Source organism: Lissotriton vulgaris, chromosome 7 (assembly GCF_964263255.1).
Source record: "Lissotriton vulgaris chromosome 7, aLisVul1.2, whole genome shotgun sequence".
Lineage (NCBI taxonomy): Eukaryota > Metazoa > Chordata > Amphibia > Caudata > Salamandridae > Lissotriton > Lissotriton vulgaris.
This window is the reverse complement of record NC_141695.1, coordinates 869,518,985-869,533,060: the sequence shown is the minus strand read 5'-3', so window position 1 is coordinate 869,533,060 and position 14,076 is coordinate 869,518,985.

Genomic DNA, 14,076 nt, shown 5'->3' with positions numbered 1-14,076 from the left:
ATATATTCTTTCATGCCATACTTCACGATTAAAGAAGGCGCTGACTCCGTGAATCTGAATCCAAACTTTTATTCTTTGATCAGTATCTGCTTAGACGCATTTCGGCGTTTCCGCCTTGTTCACTACATCTGCCTTTGAGTATAGGGCGTACATTTATGCACAGAAAACTGGGTGTGTCATTCATTTAGCATTACAGGTTAGATCCAGATGTTGCCATGGTTACATTGTGGCTGAACCTGTATTGAATAGTCTTTTCACACTTTTTACACCCAGAGAGAGCATTATTTCAGAAACATTTTACATCTTTTCGTATTTCACCAAATACATGTGTTTAAATATTTATGACCTTCTCGTCATACAGCATGTTAAAAAAGTCACAGCTGAATTAAGGTCATCTTATACCCATTAGTGGTAACAATAATGAAAGAAAGAAAAGTTAATATAACTTGCTACATAATCCTGTTGGTCCCTGCCATGGATGTTCCCATTAAAAGGTCCTGCCATAGTAGCCTATCTGGTTTGCCTGTGTGTTATTGTCTCGGTGAAGCCTCAGGCAGACGCTGCGTACATGTGTTGGGAGGTCAAGTACTTTCCCAAGAAGAGCCAGAGGAGCCAAAAACACTCTATGTAGTACATGTGCCCCTAGGTAAGTGGTTGTGGAGTGCGGCGATGTGATTAGAAGATATTGCGAGATATATATATATATATACCCAATTCCTCCGTTTGTGCACACTTCTCTTCCCATGGGATAGTGCCAACACACGTGAGTTCAGACCATTGCAATAGACATGGAAGAGATACGTCTGTGCAAAGTATACATTTTGTGCAAAATTTTGCAAGTGTAAATACTAAAATGTTTGTGCAACATTTTGCAAGTATAAATACTGACCTCACATTGTACCTCAATTATGTAAACAATTCATAATAAATATATAAATACATTTAAATAAATAACATGATAAGATCGTTTCCCAAAAATACATGTTTGTACAATAAAGAATATATGTGACCCTCATGCTATACTGTGTCTGTTTGATACGTTGCTATGACTGAATTTGAGGAACTCACGTATCATCCTAGCTTTGAATCACTGCTCACTTGGCATGACTTTTAGGATTTGATTTAACCTAAAGCTACCAGTTGGATGAAAAATATTGGGGCATATTATCAAGGAAGGGCGTTGAAATTATCGCCGGTTTAGCAGCAGGAAACTGGGCTTGATAATATGCTGTAGAGAATTCCAATAGAAGCCCATGTTAACACCAGAACATGGGCTTCTATTGGGATTCTCAAGGGGATATTATCAAGCCCATTATCGCCGCTTAACGGCAGTTTCCCGCCGCTAAAGCGGAGATAATTTCAACGCCCTGCCTTGATAATATGCCCCATTGTTCTTTGAACAGAAAATCGATCAACATCCTTCATTACAATTACATAATTTCTCTAGCTACGTGTCTGACTTAAAATATTGTATAACAACTGTTCTGTGCTGAATTTATGTACGTTTGTGTTAAGACTAAAGTTGTAGTTCAAACTTGCATGTATAAGCTTAATGCCTTTGCAGCTTTTAGCAGACAAACATGCTGGAATTTTGGAAAATCCCTGAAGGTGGTAGCGATGATAGAAGTACCTATGTTGTAAGTTGGTTAACTACAAACATGTATAAAAATCTTCGCTGGAATTATGCACATTCGGTGTCTTTGTATCTAACTGAATGATATACTTTGTCTCTAGCTGTCTAAGTTTAACCTCTCGGTTTCTACCCCTTCTTGAGCTGGGAATTGTATCGATCAGGAAGTATTTCAGGTTATCTAAATTGTTGTCATGACTTTCCCTGAAATGGCGGGCTACAGGGTATTTTGCATATTTATATATACAGAATTCCTCTCACCTTTAGCTTGGGCGAAGAAAGTGAGCCACACCAGTATGAAGTAGTTAAATGTAGATTTATTCCAGGAAAAAAACATAACGGTATATATATATATATATATATATATATATATTACCTATTGGCGGTATCCAGTAGGTAGTTATAGTTAGGATTTTTTTCAATGTTAAATCTCAAAATTCTATTTGGAATAACTTTGGCGCCGGTTGACGAACCTGCCTGAAAATTTCCTCAAAATGGCCTCGTCGAGCTCCGGTCCTTCCCTGAAAGTTTGGGGGGATGCATCAAGCGGGGGCCGAGATAAAAGGGGGGTCCCAAAACGCGTTTTCCCCATGTTAATTTCCAAATGTAAATGTAAATGTAAATGTATTGGCATTTATATAGCGCCCTACTTACCCGTAGGGTCCCAAGGCGCTTCGACCGCTGCGAAACCCTTCCTGGCTTCCCTGAGAGATGGTCCCTTAATGGGTATCTCCAGGGTGAGACCAGGCATCCCCGGCGGTCGGGTGGGGCCGTTAGTGAAGATGAGGCAAGCTAATGCCCAGAGTTGCCGAGTGTGATCGCTGATCAGAGTGGGCACCGAGGCGAGAGAATTATCGAGTCCGCTGACCCTGGTCCAGAAACCTGCCGCTCCGGGAATCGAACCCTGGTCCCGGGCCGTCCTCTGCTCTCGGGTCTGCCGCCTCTAACCAGTGAGCCACACTACTCCCCAAAGAGCGGTCAACCTCACTTTTAGCCCGAACGGCTGAATGGATTTACACCAAATTTGGCAAAATTGTAGGGACTGGTAGCCCGATGTGCCTTTGCTATGTCTCAAGATATGTGCTGCAGTGGATTTTGAGTAATTTAGGTTAGTAGGATCGAGACACAAGAGGTGGCCAAAACAAAGGGGGAATTGACCATAAGGGAGCAGGGTAGACCCCCCTGACCCTCTAGGTTTGATGTGGAGGCTATAAAAGGGTCCCGCTGGGCAAAAAAAAAAATATATTTTTTTCAATTTGCGCGGGGGGAGCGCCCGGTACGCGCACCGGGGAGCGCACCGGGGAGCGCACCGGGGAGAAAAGAGAATGGCAGAGTTTAAAAATGTAAGTCATTTTATATAAATGGGAGGTAGTTCTGAAAAGAACTGTTTTTTTTCTTTTTGTTGTTTTATATATTTTTTTGTTTTTTGGAAGAAAAAAAATTGGGGGGATTTTCAGAACAATTTTATATTTTTTTTGTAGTTTTTCTGGGGTGAAACAAAAGACAGGGAATTGCAACCAGCTCAACTGGAGCAAAAAAATAGAAAAAAATTAAGGTTGCTTGCTGCAGTGATGGTTGTCTGCAGCTCGATTAAGTAAAGTGATGCTCTGCTCACCATAAGATATAGTTTTGTTGCAATATATGCAAATAAATTTAAATTTTGAAAACTTGGTTTGAACATTAGGGACCATCTCCCTAGCCTCTGCACCCGATGGAGTGGGTTGGTTGGAGGTGCCTGAAGTTGAAGGATGGGGAGGGTTCTTGGTCAGTTGCCTGACTTCTGCTCTTGCATAATTGTTTGGGTGCTTCCTCTGCATGTGCCTTATCATCGTGTGGTTCCCAAACAAATATTTCCTGTTTGGGTTCCCTCTTGACAGTTCTTGGTCACAGATGAGGCAAGTGACCTTTGCTGCATTAACTTTTTTGGCACCTCTTGGAATTTTGAAAAACTCCCAAATATAATGTTCTTTGGGTTTGTATGGGGGAGTGTCCTCAGGCAGATATTGCCTCTCCTCCTGCTCCTCTTCGTCCTCCTCTTCTTCATGACCACCAATGTGGTCTTGTGGTGGTGGTGGAGGTGGTGGTGGTGTAGATCCACCTGCAGCTGCTACCAGTGAAGCCATTTCTTACACAATGCAGGTCTTCTTCAATCAAACAACAAAGTGAAAATGAGGAAAAAAGGTGGGGTCTTTCATCATTTGGAAAACAGAACTGTTGTGAACTAATCAAAAGTGTTATTTTCAGGTCACATGACCCGACGCGCTTACGCTACGCTCCCCGGGGCGCGTCGCGTAAGCACGTCGAATGCTTCCAGGTTCGTTTACGCCGTGCATATCACGCGGACGCGGCTACGCGATACGTCACGATCATGTGTTCGTTCGCGACATTGGCGCTAACGGGACGCTTCCCGGTTCGCGCACCGGGGCGCTTCAAACGAGTACGCTCTACGGGGCTCTCACCGGGGCGCGCACCGGGAGCGCTCCAAGGCAAAAAAAAATAATAATAATAATAAATAAATAAAAATGGGAATAATTGTAGGGACTGGTAGCCCGATGTGCCTTTGCTATACTCAAGTGGTTTTTACGAAAATTAACTTTGAAACAAATATATATTGTGCTACATTGGGCTATATATATGTTAGAGCCCAAATGTAGCCCAATGTAGCCCAATGTAGCCCAAAGATGGCCACCAGAGACAAAAAAATACAAATGTAGCCCAAATATCAGCCATATGTAGCCCAACTATAGCCCAATGATAGAATGTACCAGAGTGTTCTAAAGAATAACTAGAGCGTTAACAGTCTTACTTATAAAGTGAGACTTATAGTTAGGAATTAGCATTTAAAAAACCTATGACATTCACTGAAAAAACCATAGGTTTCACACCAGTTATAGGTAGGAATTAGCATTTAAAAAACCTATTAAATTCACTGAAAAAAACATAGGTTTCACACCAGTTATAGTTACCTGGAAATTTTACTGACATAAAACCATTGAAATTCCACGTTATAGTTAGTTGGACTCACTATAACTTGCGCGTGTAATGCACTGCTGATGACGTCACATATTACATCACTCATGACATGGTCAGTGACATCACTCATGGCATCACTGATGACTCCATCCTTGTGACAGAGTGACAGACCTCCTTTCAGTGTAAAGTAACCCTTGAAACACAAATTCAAAAATAGAAACTAACATTTACAAAAAAGTGGATACCTATACCAGTTACAACAACCAATTCAGTAATTCCAACATTTATATATACATCCACTCATTCACCAACAGTTCTATATAGTCATTCATACATATACTCACTTATCATATGTCGTAAGGACCTTTACATCCGTTAACACACCGACAGTCTTCCAAAAGTTACTCACACACATACTCACACATGCAAATAAACGATTGAACATCCATTTATTTGCATATACAGCTATACACACACTAGCACATTACTTCTAAGGAAACTTACACATACTTACTCTCTTAAACAATCACTTATAGAAACACATACTTTTTTAAACAGGAACTCTTTCAATCTCTCACTCTCATATATACTCACGTATATACATCAATACTCACATATACTAGATTAAAACATATGTAGTTACTCATAAAGACACTAGTGAGACAGTCATTCACTCACTAACACACACATATACACACTCTTCCACCCATACAGTCCTGCACATATGCTGTCTTCAAAACACATACAAACAGTGAGTTAGTCATTGATGCATCTATGTGCTAAGTAACACTCCCACCAAACCATACAGACACTCATACTGATACTAAAAAAAACATCTAATAACATATATACACACACATGCAGCTACTCACCAACCCATGCAGCCACTTATACACAAAGTGAAACACTGATACAAACATTTAAATATTTAAACAATACTCGCTAATATATGTATTCACTAAGATACAATTAATAAGCCAGTTAACCAATCATTTAAAAAAAAAAAAAACATCCATTAAGACACTTATTTAAACATTTATTCTTCCATCGACCTTTACATATACATATATAAAACATATTTATTTTTAGAAAGACACACATTCACTGGATGGTGTCATCAGTGATGTCATGAGTGATGTCACTGACCATGTCATGAGTGATGTAATATGTGACGTCATCAGCAGTGCATTACACGCGCAAGTTATAGTGAGTCCAACTAACTATAACGTGGAATTTCAATGGTTTTATGTCAGTAAAATTTCCAGGTAACTATAACTGGTGTGAAACCTATGGTTTTTTCAGTGAATATATATATATAGCAAATTGCTGCTATATATTGAACTGTGTTGTACAATGTAAGCGTGCATAAAAAAGCTGTAGCCATAAACTTTCAACTAGAGTATTTGTCAACTAATGTTATTATAGGAATAATTCAAATCTGGGCCATATTTTTGGGCAAGTCACGCAGTGCAGTGCAGCACAGTACGACACCCAGCGGCACTGCGCTGCGTGACAGGGAAAGGGCAGGAATGCGCAGTAATTAAGGCAATTCGATGCATTCCTGCCTTTTTCCCCTGCAATGGCGCCGTTTTGGCTGCCTTGCGGCAGTCTGGGCACCTTTGCACCATGGTATAAGGGTACCTGCGTTGTAAGGAGGATTATTTTTGTGTGGTAAGGTGCACCTTCCTGCACAAAACCAATCCCCTGAGGCTTTTTCCTCTTACTATGTGAGCTGCAAAGAAACAAGGAGAAACAAACACATTTCTCTAATTTATTCCTCACCTGGGGAGGCATAGGTTTTTGGCACATTCCCATGTCTCCCCCTTCTGTTGAATCTGGCAATGTGTCAAAATCCATGGATGTTGCATGGTCCACACAACACCCATGGAAACACCTCCATGGAGCAGAGTAATGCAATGTGCTACATTACATTACTTGAGATTTATGAAGCCACTCATGACTTCAAAAATCAAATTTTTCATTTGTGTCCATTGTGCGTGGTACAAGAGCGATGCAAAGGGCCTCATAAATGTGCTCCTTAAAGTATTATTTCTAACTTATGTGGTGCAGGGCAGCACAGCAAGTTATCTTGATGCACTGCCCTGTGTCACAGTGAAAGGGCAGAAAGGCACCATATTTATTCAATACGGCACATTTCAGTCCATTATCCCTGTTCTGGTGCCCTTGTGGCACTATGGTGAAAGGGTGTCAGCGTTGTAAGGAGGATTGTTTTGTACAGGAAGAGGCGCCTTCCTCCACAAAAACATCCCCTCTGAGGCTTTTTCCTGGTTTTATGTGTGCTGCAGAAAGCAGCACACATAGAAAGAGGAACAAACAAGGGGAAATAAACGTATTCTCCTTGTATCACCTCACCGGGGGAGGCCTAGGTTTTTCATGCAACCCCAGGTTTACGAGTACTAATAAATCTGAGAATGCTTGGGAACACCCATGCAACAACCATGGAAATGCCTCACTGGTGCATAGTAACGAAATGCAGCGATTTGCGGTATGTTACATTACTCAAGATGAATGAAATCCCAATGGGCCATGCAAGGCGACCAAGCATGGCTTCATAAATCTAATTGTTCCTTTGTGTCTCTCTTGCACCAATACGCTTGTTGCAAGAGCAACACAAAGATAAATAAATATGCAACCTGCTTTTTTAGGAACCTCTATACGCAGATGGCTTTGGCGTAGAAGTAGAACTACTTCATTTATGTGAAAAATGTTTTTTTTCACTGTGGCTTACCTTCCAACTTTATTTCTATATAAGATATTGTACTTTTTTTTTACCTGGTACCCTAACTTTGCACAACTTTATTTCTATATAAGATATTGTAATTTTTTCTACCTGGTATCCTAATTTTGCAGATTTCTCAATATTATGTATTTTGTATTTACTTTAAATATAGTGCATTTTACAAATGTATACCCATAATGCCATGAACTTCTCTTTCACTCTCTCTCTCTCCTCTCTCTCCCCTATCTCTCTCTCTCTATTTATCATTTTCAAGCTTATTTTCTCGCCCTCTTTCTCCCTCCTCTTTCATGTTCAGCTGCTCACTCTCTCACTTCCTCTCTACTTCAGCCATTCACTTCTTCCATATCTGAACCTTATTTCCTCCTCTCATTGAACCACTTAGAAGCCTTCGAAGCATAGACCATCAGACACTTCTCAACATCCTCTCTACAAAAATTAACTTCAACAGGATTGGGCTGCAGTGGTTTATGCCACACCACAGCATTAGATTCCAGCATGTCCAGATGAACTCCTTCAGTTTCAAAGCGTATCGCCATACGCCACAGCATTTCTCAAGGCTCCACCTTTTAACCAACAATTTCACTCTCAACATAAAACGTTTGAGTGCACTCCTGAGTGACAGAAATCTCGTTTTCAAGAGGATGCCCAGCTCTACCTCAATGTCGCTCTGAGTAATAACGCAGCAAAACCAAAGGGGATGATGGACGGAGTGTTGAACAATGCAACCACTCATCCCCAGTCACAGATCTGGGTTTAATCCATCATCATTCTTTAGCTCACTCTGCCACTCCAGTTCAGATATGGCCATATGCAAATCAGTCTGACCCTGTGCCTCATGGGAACAGTCCAGCCTGAACGGCCAAGCCATGTCTTCCCTGGACCGGAAACAAGCATCCTGGGACCAGTTTCTGGCTAATCAGCCGTCATCAACCAGGCTAGCTTGAATCCAGTGGCAAAGTGAGCAAGGGACCCACGCCCCTTGCTTGTTTCCAGTCCAGGGAAGACCTGGCTTGGCAGTTTGGGCTGGACTGTTCCCATGAGACACAGGGTCAGACTGATTTGCATATGACCCTGTCTGGACTGGGGTGGTGGAGTGAGCTAAAGAATGATGATGGATTAAACCCAGATCAGTTGACTGGGGGTGAGTGTTTGATTTGCTCAAACGCTCCGGTTATCATCCCCTTTGGTATCGCTTTGTTCGCCCTAAGTTGGCAGGGTATGCCCGGGGTTCTTTGCTCACTCTGCCACTGGATTCAAGATAGCCTGGCTGATGAAGGTTATGAACCCGAAACCGGTCCCAGGATGCTTGTTTCCGGTCCAGGGAAGACATGGCTTGGCAGTTCGGGCTGAACTGTTCCCATGAGGCACAGGGTCAGACTGATTTGCATATGGCCATGTCTGAACTGGGGTGGTGGAGTGAGCTAAAGAATGATGATGGATTAAACCCAGATCAGTTGACAGGGGGTGAGTGTTTGATTTGCTCACACGCTCTGTCCATCATACCCTTTGGTATCGTTCTGAGTAATAGCATCACCAGACAGAATGATTCCTTTCCAATATTTCTCATTCTCTGAAGCCGGCTGACACTCAGAAATAAGATTCAATGGCTTCAGCCCTCGACTAATCAACAGAACCAAATGTAAGGGATTCCACAGCAATACCGGCTTTGTTTGCTGAAAATACATTGCGAAAAATTACACAAACCACCTACTATCAACTTTTCCTGTTCTGCAAAGAATGTACCTATTGAGACCTACTTCTCAATGCTCATGCAAACCCGTAATAGCATTCAAATGGAGTACCCCACCTCACCTGGCAAGCAAAATTATTAAATCATGAAGAATGCAACACCACCACGGCAGTGTGGGAGGCTTAAAAGTAAAAAGTGCAGGAAAGAGAAATGAAGATGCCAGGCTTTCTCCTGCTAGGAATCAAAAATCTGGAACTCCATGCCCAGAGAGATTTGGCAAGCACCTTCTCTTCATTTTCATAAGAAAATGAAACCCTACTTCTTCAAGGAAAACCCCATGACTAAATAAATGAATGAATGAAATATTTATTTATTTATTTATATTCTTATAACGCGCCTGAATCAGCCCCGAAGGGGTATCTCCGCGCGTAGCATCTGTAAGGGTTGAGAAACATATTTAGGGATGACAGTGTAGGGGAGCAGGAGGGAATTAATCTAGGGTAAAAAGGTATGTTTTTAATTTTTTCCTAAAAGATAGGAGATTGGGGATTTGTCTCAGCTCTGGAGGCAGGGAGTTCCAAAGCAAGGGGCCTTTGAGTGAGTGGGCCCGGCCTCCCTGTCTTGCTCTGGTCACTCTGGGCACCTGCATCAACATGGTGTTACTGGAGCGCAGAGCACGTCCAGGAGAGTAGGGGACAAAGATGTCTCTTAGGTATTTGGGACCGGACCCGTAAATACACTTATGCATTATGCAACATAGTTTGAAGTTGACGCGATCAGAGTGCCATTATCTGTTTGAGATGCTAGGATTTCATCATAAATGGATTCTATTTTGTTTTCAAAGTATAGGGAGACTTCCTCGCATAAATTTTGTGAGAAGTCATCCGGACTTACACATGCCATAGGCTTGACAAATGTCTCAAGAATCCTATAGAGTTCTTTCGTAGAATTGACAGCTTCCGTGAGTTGTTGGGCTATGTTGTTTTTACGGGCAGCTTTAACGTGTTTATAGTAATTTGTTTGGGCTGCACGGTGGGCCTTCTTGTTATCCTCCGAGTGGAATTTTCTCCACCTCTTATATAGCGCTCAGTTACTTGATGAGTGTCCTGGCGATCCACATCAAAAACAGGTGAAGAGGTGGCAGCATCCGACAGGTATCCCTAAATTCTACAGTTTGAACAGATAGCGATACCTCTAGCACGCCACAGATCAACACACAGGATCACACCACGTGAACTGGGCAGTGCAAATCCCACCCATTATCTTTGTTAGTACACTTTCACTGTCCACGGGATAGTGCACGCCATTTGAATAAAATTGAATTACGACACCATTTCTAACATGACGGATCTCAAAGCGGACACCTTCGCTTTCACAACTGAAGATGCCAGCAAGATCTATGGAATGATTCAAGAAGACATCGCACCAAGTGCGAATGCACGCAGCATAGAAAGCAATATAAAACAACTACTCTACTTATTGAAGAAAGAATCCAATCAAAAACTTCACACCAGCACACTTGTCCGGTACCATCGGGCCCAGCGGATTCCCAGAGGCCTAAGGGTCCCACTAAAACCTCTGTTATGTAAAAATAATACGAGATTTGTTGAGCAATGGTACGCCATTCTCAACAAATGCTCATTAGACTTAATTCTGCTCATCATAGAGGAACTTTCCAAAACCTTAGAAGAACTATCAGTAGAAATCAAAAGCATCAACACAGAATTGACCAATGCCATGGAAGCCGCAGAACTAACTAAAATGTTAGAAGACATCAACATACAACTTGACAAGCACACCCGAGAAACACAAGAACGCAAAATTTGAAAATTTAAGCGTGATACTATAGACTATAAGCTCGGGGAGGTGTACACATGGGCTGAAGTGTACGCCCGCCGACACCCGAATAGATCATACGATCCATATTCCGAAAAGGAGACCTCATCATCAGAAGGAGACACCAGAACCCAGTCAAAACAAAAGACAAACCGTCCAGATCACCAACAAGTGGGTCCATCTAATGGTGCGGTTCATTTTTTGGAACAAGGCAAAAGACAACAAGCCGACCCAGGCGGGCAAAACTCGCAGAGGTGGAAAAAACACCAGAGGTGGAAAAAACACCAGCGGAACCAGAGAAGAAGAAAGGTCCACGCAGGAAATAAAGGATCAGAACAATCTTGTCATCAATATTTCCTCATATCAGCTAACTAAGGAGGGGACTCTTATCCTTCATAAAGGTCAATATTTCATTCCCACTACACGCACAAACAGTTTGGAACTAGAAGTCAGCACTTTCAAATTGATACGTAACATACGGTTACGTTACTATTTTCAAAACATCGTGTCTACGCCCACAGCAGAAGAAGATAGCTTGAGAGGGCTTTGCCCCAAAAGTACATTTTTGGCTCCCCAAAGCCATAAAATCATAGACACATTTGAAAACCTCATCAAACATGAGATATCGACACTGCCGTTCCAATCTCCCATCAAACGAAGCAACCTTTCCAAAAAAGAGAAAAACATCCTACAAAAACTGGCTAATAACACATCCATAGTGTGCCAACCGCCGATAAAGGGGGAGCGCTAGTAATCATGGATGCCACCTACTACCATGAACAAATCGGAGAACACACATCCAACAATAACACCTATGGCCCTATGCGAAAGGATCCCACTAACGAGTACGCTGACATTTTAAACCAAATCATACAACAAGCATTTGATAATGGCACCATCAAAGACAAAGTAAGAAGATATTTGGTTCCCAACAATCCTACAGCACCCGTAATGTACATGGTGCCAAAAATACACAAGCACCCAACTAAACCTCCACTCCGGCCCATAGTGTCCACAAAACGAAGTATACACGAAACCATTGGCAAACACATCGATAAATATCTTCAGCCCTTCGTTCTTGACTCAGGATCATACATACATGATACCACCGACTTTTTGGTGAAACTGAACACCTGCACGGATCAACTGGAAGATCAGGAATTGCTATTATGTACTGTAGACGTACGTTCATTGTACACATCTATTCCTCATGATCTGGGTATAGAAGCAGAAGAAAACGTCCTATCAGGATCTACATTGGACGCTGATCTTCAAGTATTTCTTATTGGAACTACTAGTATTCACACTCTATCACAGTTATTTCATCGTAAATGGGAAGTGGTTTCACTAATTATGCGGAACTTCCATGGGCAATTGTGCGGCTCCAACCTACGCAAATACATTCATGAAAACATTCGAAGAGACACATATACTAGATAGTCAATCTTGGAAGAGACATGGTAAATTAAATCTCAGATTTATTGATGATATTTTTATACTTTGAGCAGGCACCAGAGGTAGTCTCACTGACTTTTTGGAAAACTGGAATCATATCAATGACCGCATTCAATTCACTTGGGATTATGACGACAAAACCATCCACTTTTTGGATGTAGCAGTGCATAGACAAGATGGCAACATTTCTACCACTATTTTTCGAAAGCCAACCGATCGAAACTTAATATTACATTTCAAGAGTTTCCACCGATCTGGCCTCAAACGTAATTTACCATATTCGCAACTACTAAGAGTGAAACGCATCGTGTCCACCACAGGAGAGAGTGAAAACCAACAAAGATTGACATTGGAAAAATTCAAAGCTCGGGGATATCCACAAGAAGTTTTAGATAAGGCAGCTGCCCGATGTAAGAAAGTGAACCGCAACAAACTCCTACAGATCAAACCTAAAGTGGAAAACGCACGCATGGTAGTTGTGTCCAAATACACCGTTACCAGCAATCAATTTCGCAAAATGATTCTGAAACATTGGCCACTGTTGAGCACAGAACCTGACTTTCAAAACATCTTTGCACAAACCCCTATCTTTGCTTACACCAGAGGACGCAATCTTAAAGAAATACTCACGAAGCCAAGGGATAAAGGTGACGCTCAAATATACAAAGGACTCTTGCATGTCATAATTGCAGTAACTGCAACAACTTCAGAACAGTAAATTACACCAATCACCCTATGAAAGGAAACAAAGTCAAATTGAAGGTCAATGCCACATGCAACTCTTCCAACGTAATCTATATGCTCAAATGTCCTTGTGGCTCTTGTTACATAGGCCACACGGAAAGAAAAATTTGAACACGTATTTTGGAGCACAAAAGCAACATCCGGACAAAAAACACCAAGTCTACGGTAGCAGCACACTTCATGAAGAACAATCACACTGTTGCACAATTGAAATATTTGATTCTGGAACAAATCAAACCCACCAGACATAACAAAAACACACTACTGAACGTGAAAACTACTGGATCCGCTACATGGCGACGATGCAACCGCATGGGTTAAATGATAGGATGGAATTCCTATGTTATCTGTAACAATCCACTATGGTGAAAAAATACATCGGGACTGTCTCATCCATATTAATGTATCATATGTGTATATAATGTATGACATCTCCTAAGTATATCTTGTACTACACTCCTTTCTGGTTCACACTTTCATAGCACCGGCACTACTTATCGTTTCTAATACCACGGAGTGCACTTTAATAATACTCTTTACAGCAGGCCGATCTGTCTCCCTAACATTAGCAACTTCACCACTCCAAGATGGCGCCCGTTACCACGGGTTTGTCCACCCTTCATGTTTATATCAGCCAGAACTCCGGGTTGACGGCGTTCACTCTAACCGACACTCGGCAGGTTCACTACGCGGAGTTTTCGGCCACGCTTCTGTAAGTACCTCTCTTTGGGGGACATGTCATTTTCTGACATTCACGCCTTAGTGCTAACCAGACGTTGCTGTTGTTATATCTTTTAGGTTTACGGAAGGATCATGCAAAAGTAAACAGTCAGTCCTCCAGTACACAGCACACCGCCGTTTATACAGTTGGGGAAATGGCCGCTTTTAACACTCATTTTGTTGTAAATCTAAGCACTATAGTTTTCTACTTTGGGAACACACTTTCTTACACCAGTTCAGCACTGTGAGAAACGCTATTAATTTGTA